Here is a 25063-nt window from a genome sequence, read left to right as displayed (position 1 = left end):
ACCTCACGAGAGGTGACCAAAATTTCTGACATGTCAGAAATCCATCCGACCAACCAATTGGCGGTCGGGAGAGGTTAATAGCCTCTCGTTTCCCCTTGTACACTGCACAAACACTGCACTATAAACGACGCACGAAAATGCTGAACATCGGCCCAACCCGAAAAAGAGTCACATGAATCAGAATTCGGCTAAAAATCGGATGAAAATCACACAGTGTATGCCCGGCCTTAGCCTTCTCAAGCACCTGCAGCTAAAGTGCCATTGTCATGTCTCAAGATATACACCAGTAAAGTTCTTAAGTCATTTTTATAGGCATATTTAAGCTAAGCCCTGTCTGTGAAACCCTGTTTCTATGTTCACACATTATGTCATGTGGTCATTATGTCCGTGCCTCACCAGCGGCAAGTCCTGAACTACGGGAAGCAGATGGCTGCCTTTTTTTTTTCCCGGAAGAGAGATGAACGAGAGCGAAGCTTTTTTCCTTGAAAAAACGCTCACAGTGCCTGAAGATTGCCTCCTCAAAGACATCGCGTGGGTGCTCTTCACCCAAACAAATGATTCAAAGATTGCGTGTTTTATCGGGTGTCAAATAACGCTGATGCACACATTGTCTAAAAAAGAAATCTTAATTTTTGTAGTTAAACAAATTTGAAAAATAAAACCACTGATATTAGATTTAACTTAGAAATTACACTGAAAAACGTTTCATTCAACTAATAATAAAAAAAAAAAAAATAGGGTAATGATTCACATCTATATTTTTTACTTGAGCCAGTGAAAAATAAATAACTTGCCCTAAACAATATTCTTAAATGATCATTTTTGTATTGATTAACTCTATATATAATTAACAAACAAACAAACAAAAAACATTATATTTAATGGACGATATGAATAATTGTACAGCAATACACTTTTAAAGTATTTTAAAGTATTTACCTACACTGTAAAAAAAATTTGAATCTGCAAATTGTATCTTAAAGATCTATCTCTACCTGATTTAACCTATAAAATTGTTTTGCTGGTATAAATGAATGTATTTAGTTTGATTCAGTGATGCTAAATAACTTTTACTTTAATTTAAAAAAGTAAATACACATCACCTTATAATTTGCTTGAAATAATGAAATGATTCGAGAAGTGTCTGTATGTTGCCTCACATCTGATGATATATATTTTTAAATGATAATGTTTGTTTATGTTAGCGATTAAGGTATGTGCATTATAGGTGTTTTGATGTTGTTAATGTTCCTTACATTATTATTGTCATGTGTGTTAACTTACCATGCTGTAATGTACCATTACTTTTACCATAATTTCTGCTACATTGACTTTTGACCATTACCAGTTAATGAAATGTATGTTATATGTAATGTATTCCTGGAATATTGTCACCATATTTTTACTTTTATTTTCTGAATTTCCGGAAACAACTGACCTTTACAGTGCAGATGACGCTGTGCCTATATGTTAACACATATGACCTTCCAAATGTCATGCACAGTCATACACATTCCACATAATACAAATCAGCTTCGACATCAAGAGAATGCACATACTGTATTTTCAAAAAATTAAGAGATCGTACAACACACCTTTATAGATCTGACATTTAAAGGGGTCATATGATGCGATTTCAAGTTTTCCTTTCTCTTTGGAGTGTTACAAGCTGATTGTGCATAGATAAGATCCCTGAAGTTGCAAAGACTAAAGTCTCAAAACCAAAGAAATATTCTTTATCAAAGTTAAGACTCTGCCACAAAACACGGCCCCACATGTCTACGTCACGATGTGGAAATATTTGCATAATGCTGCCCAGATGTTCATGCAAAGAAAGGAGGCGTGGTTTCAGTAACCGCAGTTAGTGTTGAGGCAGTCATGTCAGGGAGATGCTGTGTGTATCTAGGCGAAAGCTAAAGCACTTTTTTTCTCTACCAAAAGTAGATGCATTTAGCAATCTTTAAGATTACTTACAACAGAAGAGAAAAGCATTTTATGGACTAACATTTCGTGAACCTAGGAGAGGAGGTCATTCTGACTTTGCTACAACAATCTGGCGCTTCTGAATCAGCTACTGTAAGTATGTTTTGTTATTAGTTTAAGCATTTGCTATTGTCTTTTCAAATGTGGAGTTTTGCTTGTTGTGTGTGTGAGAGAAAGAGAGAGAGAGAGAGAGAGAGAGAGAGAGAGAGAGAGAGAGGGTCACACAGTGGAGTCTGGTGTCTTAACCGTCCATGGTTTGTGAACTGCAAACACATACGAGCTTCATCACTGTGTCTATCACGTGACTCTATTCCACTTTCGGGCTTGAACTGATAGTAAAACTAAAGACATTATTGTCTTTACTTTTATTTCGAAAGATGGAGCTAGCAATTAAGGGGCGTTACACTTCCGACGAGTGCTTGCGTTGTTCGGCCGATCACTGGGTCAGTTGGCCAATCAGAGCAGACTGTGCTTGTCGGAAGGAGGGACTTCGTAAAAAACAACGCGTTTGAGAAAGGCGGGGCATAGAGGACCCAAAGTAATGTACAGTATTTGAAAAATAATGTATTTTTTTAACATTAAAGCATGTCAACAGATTTTGTTACACCAAAATGCACAAAATAATGATCTTTAAAAAGCATTATATGACCCCTTTAATATTTATGTTTCTAAAAATGATTCAGCATTCAAAGGAGAAATATACTACTTGATTTCTTTCTTGTATATTAAATATCTTTGATCACCATATTTGCCACTAGCAAATGCAGATAGCATGAATTCAACCTAAAGGCATCAGGCTCCACTCATGGCAAGTCAAAAAATCAATGACGCAAAATTCATATTGCATAAAAAGGCATTTGAAGGGCATTTTTCTTCTCCGTGATAACATAATAAGCACAGAATATGACCATGAATTAATTGATGTATGGTGCATCCAGATATTCTGACACAGATTCATCAGTGTTATGTGAGAAAATGACTTTCAATCTATGCCAGATGGCAATTTTACACTCTGTTAGTGCAAAAGGGGATGTCTTTGCCAGATAGATAGATTGATTAGATTAGATACTTTGTCCCAAGTTTTACAGGAATGTTAGGCCTATGTTTTTAAAATATCTTACCAACAATTCATTCAGTCATGCGAAAAATGTAAATCAGGACGCTACTAACAATAACAGAACTTCTTCCACTCTTGTGGCATATTAAGTGTTCCATTTGTTAAGGGAATGAGGTCTGTATTAGCCTCCTGCTCCGTGTTGAAGAGGTGAGGCACTGTTGTTCAATATAGCACATAGTTATCTCACTCCAACTCATTAAAGCTCTTTTTTTTTTTAACTGTGTCAGGATGAGGGCAAAGCCAACTTTAGACTGCAACTTACAGTGTGTATTCAGTTGAATTTTTTTTTTTTTAATCTTCTTTGACAGCTCTTCACAACATGCCCTTGATGAAAAACCAATGGGTAAGTTGAAACATCGATAAGGAACTGGGTATCTTCCAAAGCCTGGAGCTGTTGAAGAAATTGGGGGAATTTAAATATTCAGCTCACGGAAACCAGGCTCCAGAAAATCAATTTCCCTTTGCTTTCATGTTGAAGATCTGTGCAGATCCACCACACTGAAGTCCAAATTAAGGTTGAAATGGAGAACATCCATGTTGCTCCGGGGGAATCTTAGTCCAGGTCGCTCTGAAAGCGTGACCTAAAGTCACACTCCAATTAGCTAGGGTTTGGATTACTGGCTCGATTCAGTGTCTGCGAGGGATATTCCAGCGTTCCATGAAAACTCCAAAAAGCCCATGGTTACAACTATAGAGACCTATTAATTGACTAAAGATATTTATGTGGCACTTAACAAAGGCATTAAAGTGCACTATCCAAACTTAAATTGCTGTAATTTATGAACACTTTGGAATATAAACCTAAGTTTAGTCTCTTTTAAAAGAAGAACCAGATTTAGGAAAAAGTGGAATTTGTTCAAAACATTGAAGTATCAAAAAGTTATAGAAGTTTAAATGTACCGTAAATAATATGCGCTACATTAATTTTATTATATTTTATTTCTTATAAATATTTTACATAACAGGTTTTACTCTAAAATTGGTGTAAAATTAAAGTCTTGTGTCTAAATAAGTTATGTTACAAATTTGAAGTTGATATGAAAAAAATGTAGGTTCCTGTGAGATTTTATTTATGGCGTCATACCACACACAGCCACTGGGAGCCATCAAAACTATTTTGAAATTTGTTTAATTAATTTTTCTCTAGATTTCTCAGTCAATTTTACTTCCAAAATAACCACCAAATATGGAATCCTGAGACTCAGACCTTTCCAATGATATGTTTGTTGCCAAGATTATAAAAAGTTTTGGTTCTAGAAGACCGTAATGCATTATGTTTTATGACACTTGACCCTGCCCACTAAGGGGGAGGTGACCGCCATTAGATTTTAAAGTACCATTTCCATGGTAACGCATTGTCCAATTTCAAAAGGTTTTTACAGGATGAATCTTGGGCTTCTAAGCTTTCAAATTATATATTATTTATGATGATTACTAAAAGATTTTATAGAGAAAAAGACAACAACAAAAAAGAGTGCCAACTTGACAGTTATGGGGTTAAAATAATATAAACAGTGCTCCATGCAGTGGTGCCTTTGTCATATACTATTTTTTTTATATTTAAATGATGCATGTGCTTTGTGTTTGAAGTCAACTGTCTGAATTCGCATTGCCTCTCTTTTTTAGACTTGCATTAGAGCAGAGGTAGGCAACACCGGTCCTGGAGTGCCGATGTCCTGCAGAGTTTAGGTCCAACCTGAAAAAAACCCTCACATGTCTGTAGCCTAGTAATCCTGAAGATTAGCTTGTTCAGGTGTGTTTGATTAAGGTTAGAGCTAAACTCTGCAGGACAACAACACTAAAAGTATTGATAGGCTATCTTTTTTGAAAGTTTTGAAAATAAATGGTTTCTGTAGAATTCACTATTCATTTAAAAGCAAGATTTAGCACACCTGATGAAAATATACAACTTTATCATTTTTACTTGTATATTATCTTAAATCTTCCATCAAGCAAACATATTCCATTAGAAAACATTCATAACAAGATTCACATTTCAATGATAAAATGAGATTGATTGACCAATCAAAATCAAGAGACCTGTGTAATAATAAACTCTCATTGGTTACCATTACCAGTATCCTGTATCTTCCAAGACAATGATGCAATAATTAACATAAAAAATAAAAAATAAATCACCTGACTCCATATAAAATCTCCCACACTTCTGCCTTTATGACGTATTACAAATGAAAGAAGGCTGTTTTTTTGTTTTTTTCAATCCACAACAATTAAACCACCATTTATATTTTAATTGCAGGATACCAATCAAGTTTAGCTAATTATTGACATCAGAACATCCTTATTTGTTTTCAAAGTATTTTAGAAAAACAAAGACAGCTTTCATAAGTTCTACAACAATTCAGTGGTTGAAAATAAGTAACCCTTTGCCCTCTGCAAATGGATTCTGAAAGCAATTATGTCCGCTTTTATTCCCGTTTGCCTTATCCAGGCCTAGGGTCAGAAAAAAAGTTCAAAGAAGCAATCAGAGGTATGTGTTTATATAGTGTGCATCACGTTTAAAATGGAGCTTTCACTATAAAACATATAAATTGTCCATTATTGAAAATACTTACGCCATCTCTTCCCCGGTCTTTTACTCCTGTGACTTTAAAGACTTTCTTCATCATTCAGCGCAACTGAAGGTGTTTCCAGAAGAAGGGATTTAACACTCTCCTTTATGTTTTGGATAGCATTGATCTCTGCTAGGCAGATGTAGGTAGAGACGTTTGATGAGACGCTTCCTTTGAAGAATGGAACACTTAAGACTGTGTTATCTGCTGTAATCTCCCTGTGCTATAATGACTCTGCCTTCCAGCTGAAGCAAACACAGGCACATGGTCACCTTTCTGCTGCACAGTTAGTACAGGTGGACACTACCATATGTTTAGAAGTAGAATGGGCTCCAAAAGTCTGAGACCTTGCTGAAAAGCTGTGATTTTTTTCATTAAACCTTGAAATGGAAAACAGATTTAGGACTCTGGGAGATTCGAAACAAAGAAATGTTATGACGTAAAATGGGATATTTAAGATTCAGCTCTATTTCTAGATCTCTAATTGCATAATTCCATTTGTGACTATGATAATGTGATTCTTTGTACAGACAGTCAGATGTTCTTGATCCATAAAAGCGCAAGATGGTCTTTGGATGATCTGAAATCATGCTGGAGAATATGATCATCAGGTTTAAGTTCATGCAGCGCGACTGCTGCTGTCACTTATGCAATAGAGGGACAAACCAAGGACCTCATTTATAAAACATGCACACAGATTTGATCTTAGAATGGGTGTACATTAAAACCAAGGTTCAATATTTATAAAAGTGGTCTTTGTGGAAAACTGCTTAATGCCATGTCAGGGTCAAAGCAGATATGCACACTTTTTTAAGTGATATAGTGTCATGACATGTATGTATGATGACCCATACTCAGAAATCATGCTTTGCATTCAACCCATCCAAAGTACACACACACATAGCAGTGAACACACACACACACCATGAACACACACCTGGAGCAGTGGGCAGCCATTTATGCTGCAGTGCCCGGGGAGCAGTTGGGGGTTCGGTGCCTTGCTCAAGGATACTTCAGTCATGGTATTGCCGGCCTGAGACTCAAACCCACAACCTTTGGGTTAGGAGTCAAACTCTCTAACCACTAGGCCACGACTTCCGGCAGAGAGTTGAAGTTCTACAAGTATTGGGAAATCTAAGCAGTTAAAAGAGTTGGAAGTTAGATGGAGTTTACAAGGCTGCAATCTGAAACTGCTCAGTTGAACAACATTTTGAATTTATCAATTTCAAAACTGAAAGAAAGGCATACATACATCTGAAGAGTTTGGTTCCAATACGCAATAAATCCATTCATCGATCCATCTTCTTAAGCTTATCTGGGGCCGGGTCGCGGGGGCAGCAGTGACGCCCAGACTTCCCTCTCCCTAGACAATTCCTACAGCTCTTCCAGGGGGATACCGAGGCGTTCCCAGGCCAGCCGAGAGAGATAGTCCCTCCAGCATGTCCTCTATCTTCCACGGGGCCTCCTCCTGGTGGGACGTGCCCGGAACACCTCCCCAGGAAGATATTCAGGAGGCATCCGGAACAGATGCCCGAGCCACAATCAATTTTTATGAATTTGAGAAAAAAATGAGTTTTCTTTACCAAGAAAGTGGATAGATGAAAAAAAAAAAAATGTTTCAAACTTACACATACTGTAACATCTTTAGTTTATAATAACAATAACAATTCCAGAAAATCCAGGTTTTGATTTTCAAAGATTTATTATAAAATTGTATTTTCTTTTTCCTAAAATGCAATAAATTCATGATACGTTTTTTTTTTCTTTCAAAATGCAAGAAATCCATTGAATCAATATGAAAGTTATTTACAACATAGCAAGCTGATCCACATATGACAGCCTCTGAACTTGATTAATACTAATCTTACAGGTACTGGACTAAAAATACATTCGTCATTGCTACCAAAATGAATTCAATGGGTCATCTAAATGCAATTTCATCATAAACAACATCACATTAGACCACAGAAATTCTAAAATGGCATTTCCCTTACATTCAACTTACATTCATTTAGTTGACTAGTGCTATGTGCTGTATTAACAAAAACAGAAATGGCATTAATAAAAACACTAACACTGACAAGCTACACAATATCGCATTTATAATCGAATGCGATTCATCTAATGAATGTGATATAGCGTAGCTTGTCACTGATCTATGGCTCTGTGTATTAAATGCATCTAAAAGAATTCCATCTGAAAGCATGTGATGGAGATTTACTGGTACTATTAATCACAGAACCGGCTTTACTGACGAGATGCGCCCCTGTTTGTTGATCACAAAGTACAAAGTAGATGAGGAAACTAGGATGCCGAGTATATTCACAGCACCGCAATTAAAGTCTGGAGTGTGTGGAATGGTGCGCTGAGATTGGTTGAGTGGATATATCGCAATCTGCAAAAAGGGAGACTGTCATTTGTCACTGTTTGGAAAAAAAGGGAGAAAGCATGACCAAATAAATTGGCGAATAATGCATTTTGCATAAAATTATAAATGTACTTTTTAATACTCTCCAGATACAATACTGATTTGGGCAAAAACTCAATTAAAAAAAAGGTGTTTATCGCATTTTGGAACCAAACTCTTCATTTTTTCTGTGCATAAGATCGTTCTCTGACTCACATGTACGCACATTCGAGAAATGGTCATAAGATCAAATGTAGGATGGTTTCAAATTTCATTTTAGTTAAACTATCTCTCATTATATAATCATTTCTGATTATATAATTGGAAATGAAGAAAAAACTAGCTCCTCTCTCGATCTCTATGTATGTTTTTAAAAATGCTTTTTTATTCAGGTACTGTATGGTCAGAGTGGTGGTGGGTTCAAAACGAAGAGCTTTGGATTCTAAACCGCTGTCAACCTGTAAATGATTTCCTGCTTTCTGAGGGAGGTGTGACACAGATCCAATAACGCAGATGGAATGTAAACTTCTTTTAAATCTCTCATCGCTAAAGTGTGCATGCACATTTTCACCTACAGAATAACCCTTTAAGCTCCAATCTGTTGCATTTTTTGCCAATAGTTCATTAAAAGGATTGACACATTACAATACAATTTACCCATTTGTTATTCATTATTTGTTATCTGCCATCAATGTCTTTAGTAGTAGACACAATGTTTATTTAAAAACCGATATAGTATAAAACCGTACAATTGCAATCACTTTGAGCAGCTAGTAAATTTACATAATTATTTCTGCTCATCTCAGTGACAGGGGAAACATGCATTTAACATCAGTTTTTAACTGAGGTTTGTGTTGTAGTCTGCATTAAATGGGAATTTTTTGATTTGGGGATTGGGGAACTGATTTTCCCATCCGTCTGACTGAGCACTGCTCAGAGCAACACTGCCTCTCTGTGGAGGAGCCCTGCTCCTTATTACCCATCAACCCCAAATGACTCCAAATGAGCCGAGAGAACAGGCTCAAAGTGCATTAGTGGCCTCTGCTCAGAACAAGAGCAGAATTCAAGTGATTGGTTTTAGAATCTGAACCGCATCCAAAGAAAAGCTGTGAAGAAATGCTTATGGATATATACTGTATTTAGTACTGGACATCACAGACTGACGACTTACGATTAATATAATTACTGTAGCAAAATCTCCCTGAGGGCAATTTGAATGATTTGGTTGTTGCTCATGCTCCAGATAAACAAACAAATTATAATCACTGCCCCAATTAATATTAAAGGTATGGTATGTTGTATTTCATGTTACCATTTCTGCACTAAATTGATCTTTTTAATGAAAAACACTTTGAGCTTCTTTTTAAAGTGTTCTGTTGACAAGGACAAAGTACACACAGAGACTTTCCCTTTTAATTAAAGAAAACATTTCTGCTAAATGAAAGCCTCCAGACATTCCACTGACATGAATGTCAGTTTGATTAAAAATGTTACTTATATTCAACCCGTGTATTTGAATAAGGTGCTGATGGTATCCGGTATGTCTGGATGTGCAGACATGGTTTAGTCTTTTGCCAAAGATTTGTTTTCATCCAGTGATTCGAGCTGACTAATAATGGTGTCTTGAGAGCTTTAATACCAGTTGCTTTATTTGCTTTTTTATTTGCTTTGCCATTTTTGCAATGAATCTGTGAATTTAAGACTACCAAATATTGCAACTCTGGTTGCAACTAAAAGTACTTGTTTAATCTTTTCTAATCATCTAAAATACAGTGTTCTTCAAAAGTTTGTAGTCATAATGCTTTGCAAAGAAGTCCCTTATGCTCACAAAAATTGCATTTATTTGATCAAAATAACACTTTTCTTATTTTCACATATTTCACATAAGTAATTTATTCCTATGGTGCAAAGCTGAATTTTCAGCATCATTACTCCAGTCGTCAGTGTCACATGATCCTTCAGAAATTATTCTAATATTATCAATATTATGAACAGTTGTGCTTTCTTGTGTTATCTGTATGATAAATCTTTAGTAACTCTCTCTTTTTTTTTCTTTTTTTTTTGCTGAATAAAAGTATAATTTTATTGTTTTAAAAATCTTACTAACTCAAAACTTTTAAATGGCAGATTATGTCTGAAATCAAATGATCAATTTTGTACATTCAAATCAGACTAAATAAAAGAAGTATGCAGCCAAGTTAAATGTGTGCAATATTATATATATTATATATATATATATATATATATATATATATATATATATATATATATATATATTTATGTTTATTGGTCTTGCATTCAGCAAAACATAAAAACAATCATAGTGTTAGATTTAAGAAGTATCTACACATTTGTTTTCAATACATAGGTAGATAAGTGCAAAAGTAGTTTTGCCTCAATTCAGCTGATTTACAGCCTTATTTCTAATATATTGACAGGTATATAAGTCATTCTGTGGTTAAATATATTTATTTAATGACCACTAGACTGCATGATTTATAGTAGTTGCACTTGCTGTGCAAGTTTACTATACTACGCTGTCTTCTCTCATGATGAAATAATTTAAACTAAAAACAAAATATTACAGTATGTACATTAATAAGGCAAGTAGCTAGGTATGGTAGTCAATAAACTGATGACCCTATCTTGGCTTATTTTGTGCTATTGAGCGGCTGGCTGTACACTATTTCTAACTAATAACTAGCTCCACATGGAATCAGAACTCTGCAGAAAGTTATGAACACCTGTCATTCACAAACTTCTGCCTCGCCTTGGGTGTTTGTTTAATAATATTTTGACTAATTTAATGACGTCTTTTGCTGCTGATACAAATCTGGTACTCTCAGCTGTCCTTTTTAAAATTTTCTACGAAAAATTCCAATTAAATCAGCACAGAAATGCAAAAAACAGCACAACAACTCTCTAGCACGTCAATGATTTGAGATCTAAAGCTACGTTAAGTTGTAATGGTGGTGAGAGTTATTTTGTAGTTTGATCCAAATGCCCTTCTCGGGACGCAGAATGAGTTCCCCCACAGTCTGCAGTTCCTCACGGCTCTGACACGCCTCTACGTCAAAGATCGTAGCAAGAACTACCTTCTCCTCCATCATGCCGAAGCACTGGCCTGGAGCCACAGATGCACAGACAAAGAGAAAATGGGAAAGACAGAATAAAGTCTCTGAAAGGCAACAAGACTAAGAGATGGGGGAAGTTCATGAAGTATATTTCCACAAATGCTCTTATTTGGAGCTTTCGTTCCTGGAGGGCAGTTAGAGATGAGTCCAGTGCTGAAATAATAAATCTCCAAAGGTATGTGGCTCTCGTTCAGTGTCATTAGAAGCTACTTCTATTGTGAGGCCAGCGACCTGAACCTCGCTTTAAAACAATCTGTTTTTTTTTTTTTTTCAAATGGAGGATAACTACACTGCATCTATCTTTTAACTACCCATGCTAAATAAGCAAATTGACTCTTGGGTAAAGTATAATAGGAAGAGAAACTACACATTAAACGTTCTCTCGTTTTTAAAAGTTTAACTTCTTCTTAACTTGGACATGGAATTTTTTTAATGTGAGCTCAACGTTCAAACACATCCATCTAGTGTGTTTAGATAGAAAACAATGTAGAACAGTAGAATAGAAAAACACATTCTGTGTGTCCAATCCTGCTCCTGAAGCACCAACATCCTACACATTTTAGCTAAACTCTGCATGATGGTGGACCTCCAGAAACAGATTTGAACACCCCTGACAAGTTCAGATGATGTTATTCGACTAGGGTTGGGAATATAATATATATATATGTTATCATTCTGTTCTTTTTCTTACCGATGCAGTTTCTTGGCCCTGCAGAGAAAGGGATGTATGCATATGGATGCCTCCCATTGCTGTTCTCTGGCAGAAACCTTTCCGGTCTAAATTCCTCAGGTTCTGGAAACTAGCGCGGGTCCCGATGAAGAGCATATGGTATGATAACAGCATTCACTCCTTTTGGGACCTTGAACCCATCTGCAACCAAGCAACAAAACAAGAGCAGACCTTCAATTATGTTATACATGTCACATTTTTTAACAATTGATCAGGACTGCACCACTAACTTTGGCTTAGCACACACCAAGAGACAGAATAAAGCTTTAATAAATAATTAATAAACGGATACATTTATTGTGTTTTGCAACACTTTCCATTCTAAAAAGTAGCTATTTTCCATCCAGCTGCTTTGCTTTGCATTAAAGAATCTTAGCTCAACACTCCGGTTGCTTCATATTTGACAATGGGAGATGGAAATAGAAGCATTGACATCTGCTGTTATGAGGTGCAAATAACGAGAGTGGCATAAAAAAAGTGCAGATCTTTGATCTGGCAGTGTTTGGCAAGGTGACAAACTGCTGCCACCTACTGATGTGACAGGTCTCGCAGATGCTGCTTGCAAACAGAGGCACAGAAGGGAAGATCCGCAGACTCTCCTTGACGACACACTCCAGGTAGCGCAGCTTTTTCAGGTCCTCCACCCCCATGTGGCGGTCTGACGAACCTGCCAATCAGAACACAGGAGACGCAGCTGAACTCTACAGTAAATGAAGTTGTTAGAAAACTTTTAAAAGCATCTAGATGTTTTCTCAACCACTCAAAGGATCTAAACAGAGCAACTTGTTTTATGAAGAACACATTGAAGGCATTACGTACAATAACACATGTGAGAAAGAGCTTTTTACCAAACACTTCCTGTAGTTCTGCTTGCACTGCCTTCTGGACCTCAGGATGGGAGCCAATCAGATGTAAAGCCCAGTTCATCGAAGCTGCTGTTGTATCATGACCCTGTCAAAGATTATGTTTTTTCGAACAATGTTCTGTCTTCAGAGACTTTCCTTTTATAGTTTTATTTGTACCTCAAACATGAAGGTGTCGACTTCCTCCTGAATGTCCTCATGACTCAAATTCTGTCGATCCTCATGAGTAGTTTTTAACAGCAAATCTAGGAAGGCCTGTCTTTTCCTAGGCCCCTGGTCGGAATCACTGTCAGGTTCAGAGTTTGTGAACTTTGCTCTTTCCTTGATGACCTTCAAGAAAACACCGACAATTCTGTAATAATAATCTGACACTCATCTGTCTTTTTTGGGCTATATAAATCACTTAATTTTCCTGAAGCAACCTTATCTTAACACTGCATTGTGTTAGTGTTAAATAATAGTTTCCTTTTTTTTTTATTGACATAAAGCTGAAATAAACCTGGCAACTAAAATAAATCTAAGTAAATAAGTAAAAGTAAACTGAAATAAAAACTAAAGCTATATAGCTTATAGCTAAAAAGCAAAACAGTTATTTAAATATAAATATTTAAAACGAATAAAGCACACAATGCAAGTTAAACAAATAAAAAATATCAAAATAAAAACTCATTAAAAATATTAATTAGTTATACAATAGTGAAGGGTTAATTCAGGATAATTGGGATATGTCATCTCAATAACACAAAGTTTCCCAATTGACCTGAATTCACCCTATCAATACTGAAGAGGATCGCTCATACTTGCGGTGAAGGAATGGAGAATCTTCAGTCTTCTGGAATGTTCTTTGCCTTCCTCTAACTTGTTGTAGATCCAGTCTGGCCACAGCCACGGTGCCCTCTGTCTCTTGGTGATGATGTCACTCATCCTGCAAGAGGAATAGAAACACTGTAGGTTCTTAGAGAGAACAACATGTATTCCCTATATTCTAACACTGAATTACACGACTTACTTATAGACACTTTGGACATACTCAGAGTCAGAATTCCTTTGAGCATAGATCTTCTTTTCCCATTGCAGTTTCTGTTGTAGATAAACATATCACATGTGTTATTAATAGTTATTAACTAAATAATAAGCATAAGGCCTTTTACATCAGCATGCATAAACAGTATGCAAACAGCAAAACCTCAAATTGTGCTTTCACCACTCTGAATGGAAAGATTGAATAATGTACCGCATATGATATCCAAAGCACATAATGTTATGTAGCTGAAGCAGTTGAATGGCTCTCCGTCCATGTGCTTCTGCAACTTTTGTATCAAAATATCGGTTTGTTCATTCATCACCTCCAGGAAGTCGGAAAGGTGGAGAAGTGGAAGTCAGCATTGTACGCCGGTTACGCCACTTCTCCCCTGTGCTGTGGGAAGAAAAGTTGGGAAGCGTCAAGTCTGTGACCTCAACATAGCTTTAATAGTGTAAAGTGAACATGGAGATCATTTTATATTCAATTTCTGTGATTCTGGACTCTGCTGCGTTTGGACAGATGGCCAGTGACACTGTGTCCAGCGTGGCTGATTAGAAACTACTGTGCTTTTGATAGACTTTGTTTGCAATGCTTGATGCAAGCTGCTTTTGAATATGAGATATGAGATCTGCCAGTTTGGCAGGTGGTCCTCTACCGTATGTGAACCAAAGTTTAGTTTGACTTTACATGTTTTGAGCGTTGAAGGACATGACTGCAGCTTTTTAGATTTTAGATATAAGACAGCAGAACTCCTAATACTCTTAAAACATTAATGTAGGATAAATTAAAGTAAATAGAAAGGATTACATTTCAGTAACAGGCACCTCAATATTCTCCTGCATGATACAAGATCAGAAAGGGGACTGGACCCACCCACACCTTTGATAGAGGAAGGTGTCTGTTTTCAGTTGTGCCCCTCAATAGTCTGGTTGAAAAAATCTTCAACAGAAACACACGTTATTATTTTGCAGTGTAAATTGATCAGTGTTAATTAATGCTAGTTAAAAAGAACACAGTCTCCTACCGCCTGCATTGGCTTTAAACTGCAGTGCATTGCCAATGATGGATAAGCGCCTGGCTTTCCTGGAATTGGTCTCATTTCGTTCCATTTTCCTATATAATTTTTAAGTGGATGATATGTAGCAGATGCCAACAGAAGTAAATGAACGGCTGTGAATATAATACCCAAGATGTATAATCCAAAAAGGACACCCATTTTGTTTGGGTGAAGCTGGCCACAGTTAATGCACTGAAAGAAGAAAAACACCGTAAGCTGATCGAACAGATGGAGTTATGATACATAACTGAGACGCATGCAGGTTATCTGTGGGTAAAGTGCCTCTTGCTAAAACATTAACAGACAGCAGTGGTAATGCATCAAGAGATAATGATCTGGCATATTACCGGTGGCTTTTTATGTGTTGTGGTTTACTGGCACAAATTCAGCGGTCTTTCTCCCATGGAAGAGCTCTGCCAAGTATTTTATTAAAGACAGAATAGCCAATGGATTGTATTCTACTCATCTCTTACTACATCAAAGTATGATATAAGTGCAAAAGTATTATTAATATTATTGGTGAAAGTGAGCAGATGAGAAAAAAACCTTGCAAAGACATTCCTGGAACAAACGTCTAATATTCTCCGATGATCACTGATATATCACTGTATCTTTGCCAATTGTATTGCTAATGACACCACCAAGTAGATAAAGTCTTAATACAATTTTGCTAAAGCAAACAGTTTGAAGAATTGATACCACTGAAAAATATAAATAATTAGGCTATGAATCGTCTTTTAATCAACCTGTTGGCCGCAGACATCTGTTTTAGCAGTTAAAACAAATTAATATTACACTTTACATGAAATATGCATTAACTTACAATAACAAAAGAAGATTGTCATACATTTTTCATAATTTTAAAAAAGATAAAAAAACAGGGAGGTGATTAGTCCTGTTTACTCCAGATGTTGAGGTCAGTGTGAAAAACTGTCAAGGCCATAAACTGAATCATCAGGTAACAAACCATTCAGCAAATCACAATCAACTGTGTCTATCAGTCTATTGTATTCATAATCATATGGCTCATTAAACTCTTTTGTTTAATCACAAAATTAACTCCCATGCTATGGCATGACAGGTTGAAATTTCTTCCTCACATGCACTGAAACTTGCCTCAGCTGTTTCCGATGATTCTAGCCACCTGAAAGCAGATGCTATTGATGATTTACTAAGACTTGATGAAATATTTTCATTATGTGCATCTCTTCTTTACCAGGACCATGCCTAATTGAACATGTTAATTTATCTCCAGTGTCCCAAAAGCGAAATAAATAAAATCATTCTCACAAAGAACTCAAATATTCCTTTTAATTAAAGCCCCTTTGTCATTGCTTATTTTTCTGGATAATTCATTTGTTGATTCTATGCAGTCTATGGAGTACAGACTGCAAAGTTAATTGGTACAGGCTTTAAGGTTGTACATTAAGTGAACAAACAAAAGGCAATATATTTAAACTAAGTGACCCTAACTAATAAACTTTTAGTTTCTGGATTAAATTAAAGATAAATAGCAGTAGTGCATTGACTACTAGAGCCGATCAGGGGCATGTTCCCTCGATCCCCATCAGCACAGGGTAGACACCTCCTGCTGGGTGTGACACACTCCATGCCGAAGCCTCTCACACCCATCAGTGTGTTCTCACCTAAGAGATATACAGAAAAAAACATTTTCTTTTTTTTTAGGAAGTAAAACTTTAGTAGGCAAATCGATGGTACTGTATGTCTGTGTTGTTTCTCCTGTCACTGGCCAGATCAGGCACCTACTTAGTAAAAGTATCCCACCTTTGACAAGTCCTCTACTTGTCCTCATGTTACAGGCAAAAAATGAAAGACCTTTTCATTGGGGTGTCAGAACAAAAACTTGGCATAAGTTACATCTAAACATAGACTCCTCTGTATTTACCACCTATTTCAAGCACTGTTACCACAGCAGGAAAGTATCTATATCACTTCTTTGTTAGGGGTGGTGTATTTGGATTTGTTCTTCATTTAACTGCTGGTTACCTATAGCTATAAATGCATAACATCTGATTTCACAATGACTACTCCTGACTGTACATGTACGTTGTCAAGACCTCTATTTAATGTATGTGTTATCATCTGCAATGTATGCTGTTTTCCTCTACAAAACTGTACTGTAATCATACTTACAGGGCAGATGTACTCTGAATGTGGGAGTAGTATTGGGCAGAGACAGATGGCGTTTCTCAATGTCAAGGATACTTCCTTGGCAAGACTGGTCCTTCCAAGTCACTTCCTTCAGAGGCTAGGCGAAGCTCCTAGCAAGCATTTGAAGAACACGTAAATGGACCTGGGGTGCGTTTCCCAAAAGCATAGTTGCTAACCTGTTAGCAACTTAGTTGGTTGGCAATGGGAAATTGTATTGCAACCAACAAAGTTGCTAACTTAGTTAGCAACTATGGTTTTGGGAAATGCTCCCCAGTCTAGCAAGTGCATGTCATTGCGACATACGTCAGTGAAAAGGTAAGCTTTTTTAAAAATAATTTGCTTCTCACCGACTACACGATCTTCACTAAGACGTATGAACGCCTCCATTTGTTCCTTGGTCTTTGTTAAAAAAGAAGAGAAAGCTATGAATAACACTGTGAATGGTATAATGGTATAATTTTAACGTTAAATTACTTTGGACTGAACTTAACTAGTTGTTTATAAAAGAAATGCCAGTGACGGCAACCAAGCTAACGATTGTTAAATGACAGGTCAAAATTGAATTTGGTTGAATTTTTGGAACAAGATAGCAAAGCTGCGCACATAGGATTGTGGGTGATTTGAGAGCGTGAAGAGCGCGAAGGCTACACATATGCATCCTTTCCTGTATATGGGGTATTTTTCGAATGAAGGACTCAGTCCTTGTTTGAAATTCGGAGGGTCCTCGACATTGGAACAATCCTTCGATGGATGTCGATGACGTAGCATCCTCGAAATTCTGGCTCCTGAGGATCTTTCCTTGACATTGAGAAACGCCTACAGACTCCAGCATCAGGGTGGGCTCTCTCAGAGGTGGGAGGTTGTTAACTGCATGTATAACACTGGTAGCGCCGCCTCTTAGGATCCTTCCTCTGAGCTAAGAAATACAGAGAAATATTACAGCTTTGATTGTTAAACTAAACTAAATCAGTACAGACTGAATAGCCAACCATCTTTACACAGACCCTTAAATTCCCTTAATATTCAAATGTACATAGGTATTATTTTTCTTTAATTTCTGCATTTTCTGTAAAAGGGCAAAGGGCAACCATGTTTACTGTTTTCAGTGTCAAGTCAACCAGACCATAGAGACAGTATGCCCCTTTCACCCATTTCGAAAAATACTGCTTTCTCTCTTTAGAGATCAAAGTCCGCACAAAGGACATATATTCTGTCTTTAAACTGTCTCAAACTAGATGAAGTCATCTGTGCAGACAGGATGTTACATAAACATTTGATGTCTAATTAACGTCATGTATTGAATGTGAAGGCAACTTGTTTTCAGGTTTTGAAAAGTCATAGGATGTTTGGTCAACTCTAATGTGTTTACTGTCACTAGAGGTGTGAAGGACAGGGTTGACATAGACTATATCACGTGTAGCTAGTATAAGGCAGTGACAAATGTTAAATGCAACAGATTATGTTTGTGAAATATGTATGTTTTTCATGTGTATACACTACCATTCAAATATCTGGGGTCAATAATATTTAAAAATTACAAATAAAATTTTCTATTTGAGTATTTTTTTTATTCATTTTCCCCCTGCGATGGTAAGGCTGAATCATACTATTCAGTCTTTAGTGTCACATCCTTCAGAAATCACTGCTGATTCACAGCTCAGGAACATTTCTTCTTCTTATCATTATTATCAATTTTTAATACAGTTATGCATTACATGATACATTATTTCAGGATTCTTCAATATTTATTTGAAAAAGACATAAAAGTCTTACATTTTTATAGAAATGCACTGCATCCTTGCAGAATAAGAATCTTACTTTCTTTCAAAAAAGAAGAAAAAACACATCTTACCGACCCTAGACTTTTGAATGGTAATGTACTGCATGTATGTGAGGAAAAAAATAAATCAAGGTGGCGAGGGAGTAGCATGAATCTCTTCAGATAGGCAGATCAATAGTCTACAGGCCACAGTAACACTGGTGTGGCTTGTTACCTGCACAAGCAGGTGCATAGTATTCTTGCTCTTGAGACTCAAGAGTGTATCTGAGGAAGCCTGTGGCTCTGAACGACACTCACTGGTGGCGAGGGCAGGCTTTCATTCACAGAGGATCTGCACGAAAACAAACCCAAGAGCACATACTTACTCTAATTAGCAGTCTGCATGTTTACCCATGCCTGACACCCCTGCTGGAGCTCAAGGCTACATCTGTGATATTTCCAAGTGATGACAAGTTTAAAAGTGTTACAATTAATAAGGTGCAATGCAGCTTGAGGGACCAATTTAACAAGGGCTTTTAAAAGAAGTCTGCATTTCAAAAGGAGGCCTCGGCCTGTTATAACGGGACCCCAGTAGACCCTGCATTGAATAATCTGCAGCCACATATTCTGAAAGAATTGCATCATGCATAAAGGAGTTGCTGCAACAGAGCCTCTTCGTGTAAAACTTGTGAGGATATAAAATGGTACACACAGAGGTATAGCTCACCCAAAAAACTTCCTCAGAGGAACACATAAAAATGTATTATGCTTCACGCAGTAACAAAGAATGGGGACTGGAGCTTTCAAGCTTAAAAAAGAGTGCTACAAAAGTATTTTAAAAAGTATCATAAAAGTGGCCCATATGTTTTGGCTAATTATACACAACCTCCCATCCATGGAGCTGTTAACCACTGATCAGTCAGTCAGAGTTGAACTTAAGAATCGATATGACTTATCAACAAATCATTCAGACCAGTTGAACTGATTGAAAATATCTGAATCAAAAGAACAATTTGTTCACAATTTGTTAAACTGAAAAAAGCTGCTCTATAGCTGAATCAAATATATTTAGTAAACAATGAAATCTGCAACATTAACACTGTTATTGAACTGTTATACCACTGTACCCCAGTAAAATATTACTGATCAGTCCTTGTGTGTCAGTGGGATTGACGTAAAGTTTGTCTGAGAATCATTTTACTGACAATCATTTTCTCTGATAATATTTGAGCAATATAACATAATATTTATGTGTTTTCTATCCGGTGTTTAGAATCAGAAATAGTGATATCTAATTCATGAATGAATCACTATTTTCATCTAATTGGTCAAATGGGTTTGCGTATCTGAAATGTTTTTTGATTCATTTTGACAGTCGACCTGTGCATTGAATCATTTGCAGCGGTTTCTCACACCGGAATAGTAAAGGGATATTTTATAAGACAAAATGAGTGCTGACTGGGGTGGATATTTACCTACAATCCATTGCACTTGCAAATGTCTACCATTTGTCAACAACAAAGCAGCTCTTTACTACACGCACAGCTTGTGAATGACTCTGTACTGCAAATAAAGAGGATTTAGATGCATTAATATCCAAAACAGTATTAAAAAAGAAGATAAAAATAAAGGCAAGTCCCTTTTCAGAACTAATGAACTTTGCAACATTAACACACTTACTGACCTTAACTGAGCTGAATAATGACATTATTATCTTTTCAGAGCTGCTTTACAGTCAGAATTTCATTTGTTTTATAATTTAAGGACTTTAAAACATTAATTCTTGTATTTTTTTTTTAGAGCGCATGGGTGTTCACACACATCAACATGTTTGCTCCATCATCTGCGTCACACCTTAAGAGAAGCCAAGAAAGATCAAGTTGTAGGTCTTCATTTGTTTTCATCTTGATTTATCTGCAGTTAATATATTCCTTAATTCTGCTCCTTATTAAATTTGCTTAGAAAAATAGAAACAGCATTTTTTGTAGGATTATTAACTTTCCAAAATCCAAAAGACTTACAATCCTCTGTCTCTAAATCCCGGATTGTCATAACACCATTTAAATTAATCTTGTAGGCACTTGAGTCCTGACAGGAGAAATGACACATTCATAATATGAAGACAAAGTAATAATCAAGACATGTTTTGACAAGTTATCCCCTGTACATTACTGAAGATGAACAGAAGATGATGTCCTTTAACAGGGATTTGGGATGAAGGCTCTTGACTGGAGCTCTCTAATGTTCTCCTCTGCATTGCTCCATCTGATGCCAAGAGAACATTAGGGATTTAGGGAAATCTCTAACAGTGCACTTAAGTGCTGGCAGATTAACAACTGAATTTCATTTTATTACTCCAAAATGCCACAGAGTAGCACAAACAGACTTGGGGACAAATACAGCTCATGCTGATGCCTCAAGGATCCTTTCATTGTTTCGTTTTTATCATTAATAGTTGTTTTTTAAAACATATTTATATATTGTTTACAAGCTCATTTCTGAAGACTGGAGTAAAGATGGGGTGATGGGGTCTTTAAGTATGGAAAAGCTGTGTTCTTCACCCACCCAGGATCAAGCGATCAGACATGTACTGTTGGCTAATTCTGCTGGTTTAGATGTTCAGTAATTCAGACATACCCGGGAGCTGTTTCTCCCAGTACTTGTGTAAGAGCTTCTCCAGAAGACCCCCACCTCCCTCCATGTGTCATCAAACAGCTCATCTGCAACTGCGTCACAAATGCATGCATGAGGGGATACGGGTGGGGACTCCAGCCCTGGGGGCCACGGATGAAGACTTCCTCTGATCCACCTCCTCCTCTTCCCTAGTCAAAAGAATTACGCAAGTTACAACAAAACATTCCCTTCTGACAGAATGCCTTAAAGCCTTAGTCCATTTATGGTGAATAAAACTGCAGAAAACAGGATGTACTGTAATGAGGCAGCATAGTATTCAGATGTATGCAGAATTCAGATGGCCAGTTACTGAATATCTATTGAAATGCAAATAAATTTGTTTTAATGGAAATCAAAAGTCAAGTAGAGGGCTGCTGCATTTCACAAGTGAGTTTGAGTCAAAGATCTAGTTATTTGGATATGTTTACTCACACATTATTATTATTATTATCTCCAAATTAAAATATCATCATATTCAATATCATGCATTTAATTTTATATGAGTATGTTGTCATATGTGTTTTTAATGTTATGGAAAAAAACATATATTTTTTTACAAAATATATTGAATGACAATATACAGATGCAAGCTTGAATAATCATTCAATAATAATAATAATAATACTTCAATATTTTTGCATGTTATCTTTTACACTTTTTCTCTTTAATGAATTGTTTTGTTTCTCAATTATTGGTTTGCTGATTAAAATAAGCTGTTTAATAGCAGGTTACACTGTGAAAACTAACAATTACTGATACATACTGTAATAAAAGTGCGTTAAATGAACAGTTTCTATTTTTTTTTTTTTTTTTTTTTTTTTTTTTTTAAGTTTATTTAGAAGCTAAGAATTTAAGGTATGTGTATTTTCAAAAAAGAAAAATTATCTGGAGTAAAAAGTGACAAATTGCCCCAGTATTCCCTACAATTATGTTTTTATTATGAAGGAAAAGCAAAAGCTATGCTTTTCCTTCATAATATTAGAGGGGAATGAATTCATATTTATTTAGTATATTGAGTATATAAATCTTAGAAGAAAAAACTCTTCAATGCTGCCCTCTGCTTGATACACCTCCTCTTCTTCAGTGAGGGCAAGTGAATGCTCATAAAGAGGAGAGCTGGAGCTGCAGACAGACGGCTCACACCAGAGGCCTGGGGCCAGACTGTGGCCTGCTACATACAGCCTGCAGGCAGAGGGAGAGAGAGAGAGAGAAAGAAATGAGGGAGGAAGCAAAATCTCACCACAGCCAGGCCAGACTGATAAATGCATCGCCTGTGGACGTTCAGTGCAGTGTCTTCATAACATATTGCATATTTTTTAATCAGGTGAGAGGCCTCCTCCTTGAGGGTTGGTTTTATGTGTTATATCAAATATATAATGTATGACAGGCTTCCATGCATATTTCAAAACAATAGATAAGGGCAGTCAAGCAAAAACAAAGAGCTAAGCCCAGCAGCCAATCAATAGCATGAGTCCATTAATCAAGAGATAAAGGACCCCAGACATTTATTGTAAGATAAGACTGACCTTAAAAAGTTCAGGAGTCACGCCAAAAATAAACATAATACTGTGATAAATTGTACATAATGATGAGAAATTGTAGAAGAACATTAGTCTAAACTGAACTTGCACCTCTTCCTAAAATCTACATATATACATAAAATGGTAATATATTAAACTAATAATTAATAATAATTTTATTAGTAATTATAGTAATATAATATAAACTATATTTTTTTTATCAGACACTTTATGTAAAGGTCCAATTACGACATTTGCCTCAGTAAACTCCTAATTTTCAGCTTATTTATTATATTATATTATATTATATTATATTATATTATATTATATTATATTATATTATATTATATTATATTATATTATATTATATTATATTATAGTTCAAAAGTTTGAGGACGTTAAGACCTTTGAAATAATTCTCTTATGCTCATGAAGGCTGCATTTGCTTGCTTATTGGACGCTTACAAAACCTTTTCTTCATCAATATTATCAATGCTGAAACTGTAATAAATTTTTTCAGGATTCTTTGATGAATAGAAAGTTTAAAAGAATTGCATTTATTTGAAATCGTTTGTAAGATTATACATGTCTTTACTGTCACTTTTAATCAACTTCATGAGTTCTTGCTGAATAAAACTATTGGCTTCTTTAAAAATCTTACTGACGGCAAACTTTTTAAATGTAGTGCATCTTCTTATTTTCTTTAAACTAATTTATAGATTTTATGACACCTGACTTTAAGCATTTCATACAAAGGAAGTGTAAAACACAGTGCCAGTAATCAATTAGGGTTTCTTGAAAATAAATATCTGAGATTTCTGTTCTTCGCTGACAAGTTTTACAGGCTTTTTCCAGACCAAACCACTCGATGCACAAAGCAAATAATCAAGTTTAAATGATACACAGAACAATGCCCTGATGTCTCTTATTGATCTAATGTTAGTTATAAGGTGAATAATAATTATAATAAATTGTAATGTTGTATGCTATTTAGAAATTCAAATTTTACTCTCCTACAGTATATATATATTAACATCAATTGCAGGTCACTTCAATATGTTTGTTATAAATCATATAAATAATGTGTAAATAGTTATTACAATACATAAAGTTGTGTGTTACATGCATGTTAATAATATAGTTATTTAATTTCCCTTTCAGCTTTCTTTGGAGTATGGACAATTCTTAATTCTTATGAACTTAAATGTAAAAATTCCTGAATTGAATGGAAGCTGATCCTAAAATTCAGACCAGTTTTGATGGAAAGGCTACAAAACATCTGGAAGAAGAACAGAGACATTACATCATATCTCCAGCAGCAGATGGAGCTGAGCTCTGTGGAGAGAGCGGGGCCAGTGCCTGGGCTGCTGGAGCGGGACGGGAGGTGATTCACGGGGGTAGTGCCACTGGCATAGGACTGACCACATGACGAGACACTACTAATGAAACAAATTAGGCATTTCATATTACTCTGAGGACTGTTATCTACTTTTAAAGGTCACTTATATTTAAGTATTTTAAAATAAGGTCTAAGTACTAAGTAATGATTGTGTTACCTGAGAGCACTTTTTGGGACCCTGGTGACACTTCTGTCTCTTGACTCTTGTCAGGTTCACTGAGCAGCTTTTTCCTAATGCATAATACAAGGGAATAAAAAAGAAAAAGGAAAAAAAACTAAATTTATGCTGTGCATAGAACACAAGCTGCAGCGATGCATTCAGAGACACTGATGAAACAAAAAGCAGAATAAGCATTACGTGGTTAACCTGTTCAATTCCATTTAAACCTATTTTAAAATACATTCTGCTAATCATTTTATAATTATTAAGCATGCAGTTTTCTAACCTTGTATTATTTTATAGGCTACATATAACGTGTATAAAATTTATTTGTCCCACAGCAGGACCATTTAAAATGTACTAATCAAGGCTACTGTAATCACTTTGTTATGAAAAACATATCCATCTCCAGGTATCAGGGGGTCACATGATGCTGTCGCCTCCAAGCTTTCACTCTTTGTCTCAAACTACCTCTAATCCATCTAACGATTT

General features: G+C 36.0%; 2 pseudogenes; both read right to left on the bottom strand.

Moving 5' to 3' along the window:
- Nucleotides 1–14940, bottom strand: part of LOC113113331 (cytochrome P450 4V2-like) — a 34961-nt pseudogene extending 20021 nt beyond the window's left edge.
- Nucleotides 14941–16388: 1448 nt separating this feature from the next.
- Nucleotides 16389–22872, bottom strand: LOC113113330 (protein FAM149B1-like; annotated as a pseudogene).
- Nucleotides 22873–25063: the final 2191 nt, after the last annotated feature.

This window comes from Carassius auratus, chromosome 14 (genome assembly GCF_003368295.1).
Source record: "Carassius auratus strain Wakin chromosome 14, ASM336829v1, whole genome shotgun sequence".
NCBI lineage: Eukaryota > Metazoa > Chordata > Actinopteri > Cypriniformes > Cyprinidae > Carassius > Carassius auratus.
The sequence above is the reverse complement of the archived record's forward strand: the minus strand, read 5'-3'. Positions and strand labels throughout refer to the sequence as shown.